Raw genomic sequence first — 4,357 nt, 5'->3', positions numbered from 1 at the left:
ATCTGCCTGCCTCTGCCTCCTGAGTGCTGGGATTAAAGGCGTGTGCCACCACATCCGGCTATACATATGCTTTTGAAATAATTTAATGAGAAAATACATGCTATATTTAAAATGATTATAAATACCTGATTGTTGATTTTCATATATTACATAAATGACATTGACAGCCAATTCTTTAGGTGCAGTCACTGATTTGAGAAAGGAGGCAAAACCTTTTATTTACTTTAAGAATCAAATGCAGAAATGGATATACATTTCACTCTTAATATTCTAGGCTAGGTTTTACAACATAAGATATTGTATTAAAGTTGAGTGTGTGGAAAGATGGAAGAAAGAGAGGGAGGGAGGGAAGGAGGGAGGAACTAAGGAATAGAGGGAGGGAGGGAGGGAGGAAGGGAGGGAGGGACAGAAGTTTAAATTCAGATCCCAATTTTCTCATCCTTACTCATCAGGAAAATACAAACCAATTCCCATATAAGTGAGTGACAGTATCTTTGGCTCTCTTGAAATACAGGAGAATTCTGGGTCCAGTACCTTTGGGATGTAAATAGCACCCATAGTTCTCTGCTGTAGTTACCTGCTACATTCTGAATCATCCCTTAATCCCTTGCTAACCTTTGAACCTGGCAAATTCTGGCAAGAAAACAAGAGCAACAAATGCAAGTATTCAAGAAATATTTTCTCATCTTTTTTTTCCCTAAATTAATTATGCACATTTTACCTGATAATTCTTCAATAATTCATCCACACAAATACTCATATACAAAGTTGTTTACTTGAATTTAACGAATTTGGATGACATTGTAAAAAATGAATATTAAATAATGGTAGGTCATTAGTTTGTAAGAGAAAAAAACAGGTCTGGAGAGATTGTTCAGAGGTTAAGAGCACTAACTGCTCTTCCAGAGGTATTTGATTTCAACTCCCAGCAACCACATGGTAGCTCACAACCATCTGTAATAAGATCCGATGCCATCTTCTGGTGTGTCCCAAGACAGCTACAGTGTACTCATATACATTAAACAAATAATATTTAAAAATGAGAGAAAAAAAACCAATCTTCTGAAACATGGTCCCAGCATACATTTACATATTGAGTAGAGTAACTAAATATGAATTATTTGAAGGACATATTAAATGTACATATCTATTGTTTAAACTATTTCTAGATGAGGTCTTGCATCTGGCTTAAAGGTGTTAGTGTCCTGAAATTGTAATTGTGCTTTCATTTCAATTATACAGTTGGGGATCACTTCCTCTCAGATTATACTTGGGCAGTAAGAAAATGGTAATTGGTTTGATTTTTGTTTGTTTTGTTCCATTATTGATTCATATTTAAGACTGATTTTTCTAATTTGTTTTATTTTATTTATTATTAAGCACACAATTCAAGGAAGCACTCTGTAAATGACAAATCTTCCAATAACTATCTTTTTTATAAAATTTCTCTGTTTTTCCCTTTGGATTTCTAATACATAAAAACTTTATGAACTTTTAAAAAGACAGTCTCTTATTTAGTCTAGGCTGGCCCTCAAATTCATCTGAAGCTAGTTCAGTTTAAATTCTTTCTTTTCTTGCCTCCAGCTTCCAAGTGCTGAGATTATAGGTATGCTTCATGCTTGGCTCATCTTGAAAAATTCTGTAGGATAATGTACAAGTACAAAATGTCTTAAGTGTGTCACTATGCTTACCAATTCTTCCTACTCACCAAGCATGCAATCAAAAGATATTTCTAGATAGTTTGGATAAATGTTGTCTGTCTAAACTATGTTTCTGTTCATTTGTGGTTCTTCTTTGTAGACTATAGTTTTAAATTTTTGTTTACTATGCTTTCTTTTTATCAGAGTTTGATATTTGCATATCAATGTGTACTGTATTGCCCTTCACCATAAGTGAACTATGAATCCCACATAGGTATCCAACAGCAGAAAAATAGATAAGGAAAATTAGGTATGGATAACACAATTTTCAGGAGCAAGAATTACATACTGCCCCCAGAAAACATGGCTTATATAATATAAACTCAGTGCCTAGCATAGAATATCTCCATTCACCCATGCACAATCAAGCACTAACTAAAAATTGGTCTCAAGGTTGTTAAAACAAACAAAAATAAAGCATTTGAAGTGAGGAGGGAGCTAGATGAGGAGACACAAAGGACAAGTAAAAGGAGTAAATGGATATGATTAAAATATATCAAATAAATATACAAAAATTTTTAAAGGTGAAATAATAATATTAAGGAAATTTAATAAAGACAAATATTTTTTCTTTGTAGTTATTTCTTAAAACAGGTCATCTTAAATATATATTTCCATGTTTTTATGTGTTAAACTTGATTCCTGAGTATATACAGCTTCCTATATCTACTTTCAAATAAAATATGAAGTCTATAGGAACTTTAAAAGTTAGAAAGTCAGTATCTAGCTAAGTGTAGTAGGTGGAGTCCAGGGGGTCACTGCAAACTTGAGACTATGTTAAGAGTTAGAGAAAGGTGCTGTGAGAAAAGATCAAACTAAATTAAAGTAGTGGGGGCAGGTACTTTTTTGAAGATTCTATGAATGCATATGAGCATATATTTATAAAGTAACTTAGAATTGGCATAATAAGCAATGCAAACGATATGCATATACTGAAATAAATTAATATAAAATAGCATTGTTTTACATAATAAACTTCTGATTATTAAAATTAGCTGGGAGGTAAGGAAATGACAGTAGATTACCAAAATAACCCCAGAAATGCTGTGACCTTGGGGAAAAAAAAATCTATCTAGAAAAGATTAGATAGGAGAAGGAGAGGCTAGGGGAGGGGAGAGGAGAGGAGAGCAGAGAAGGGGAGGAAGAAGGGATGGGATGGAGGGGTGGGGAGGAGAAGGAAGGAAAGGTTAGATTAGAATGAATATGTCCTAACAAATTGTATTATTGTTTTGAAGTGCGGGTATATGGTGTTTTATCATAGTAAAGTTCATCACTACATGATCCATAAACATGAAAATCGTCAACTTTTGTTTGTTAGAAATTCAAGTTAATGGAAAATACTGAGAGTTTAATTCACAATAGAACAATTTGAAACATCACAAAACAATATTACTAGCTTCTGAAACATTTGAAACAGTAGATCTCACAGCTATCCCCAATATGAAATTGTGAATTCTGCTTAGAAAGCTTTAAATGCTTGAGTAAATTTGAATACATTCATAAACCAAAGGATATGTCCAGTGTGGATGGTTTTATATTGGAGAAAGAGCACATGGACATTAGGGAAATAAAACCTGTCATATTTCATTTTATTTTTAAACAATTTTTATTTTATGTGCTTGAGTTTGTTGCTTGAATGTATGTCTGTATATTGTGTGTTTGCTAGAGGCCACAGAACCCAGAAGTGGATGCTTAGATCCCCTGAAACTAGGCTACAAAGGGCTTGGAACCACCATGCAGATGCTATGAATCAAACCACAGTTGACAAATGAGCTCTCAGTGCTTTTAACTACTGAGTCAGCTTTCTAATTCCCCTCTTAAAAGCTATACCTTGCTAAATACTTGGGTGTTGGCATATCTATAATAGTAGAAATTAGGAATAGTTTGCCTATAAAATTAAAATTAGTAGAAAAATATTATAAAACCTATCCTTATAATGTCTTCACTCCATGCCCCTTTTCTCCCATCTGGCCGCATCTCGTTCCCTTTTGATTGTACATTGATCCTCTGAAATTCTATCTATCTCTCATCTGTAGCTACAAGTAGCAGCACATTCTATACAAGACACCAAACATTTATAAGCCAAAACTAAGAAGCTGACAGCTTCATTTCAGTTACAAATCACCCTTTCCATAATTCATGTGAGAACTGACATGCAGGCATGGTATCACTTACAGAATATTTATGACACAAATATCTTTCTCAGACATAAACATTATGCCATCTGCATCAAGCTAATACCATATGTTTTAACAAAGTATCTGTTAATGCCTGTGTGTGAAACACAATGTTTTGAAATATACTTTCATGTTCCAGGTATTTTAAAACATTATAAAATAATTAGCATAAAAATCTGTTTTGCTATTAAAGGTGTGTACTCAAAAGTTAAAACAGCTGTTACGTGTGTGCTTATCAGAAATAGACTTTAGTTTATAAATATCAGCAATTAGAAATGTAATACTATTCCTGAGTAATCAATCATTTTTGCTTTTTATCAAGAAAAGTGATATAGCAACTTCTGATAAGATAAAGTTTTCAGGAAGTCCATAATAAAAATGTAAAAGAAAGATGAAAATTACTTTTTTAGGTGACTTAATCAAGCAGCACAAAACCCAACTATGCCCTCTCCCTACACACTATGAAAAAAAACAAACAAA

Source organism: Mus caroli, chromosome 3 (genome assembly GCF_900094665.2).
Source record: "Mus caroli chromosome 3, CAROLI_EIJ_v1.1, whole genome shotgun sequence".
In the NCBI taxonomy this organism is placed as follows: domain Eukaryota; kingdom Metazoa; phylum Chordata; class Mammalia; order Rodentia; family Muridae; genus Mus; species Mus caroli.
The sequence above is the reverse complement of the archived record's forward strand: the minus strand, read 5'-3'. Positions refer to the sequence as shown.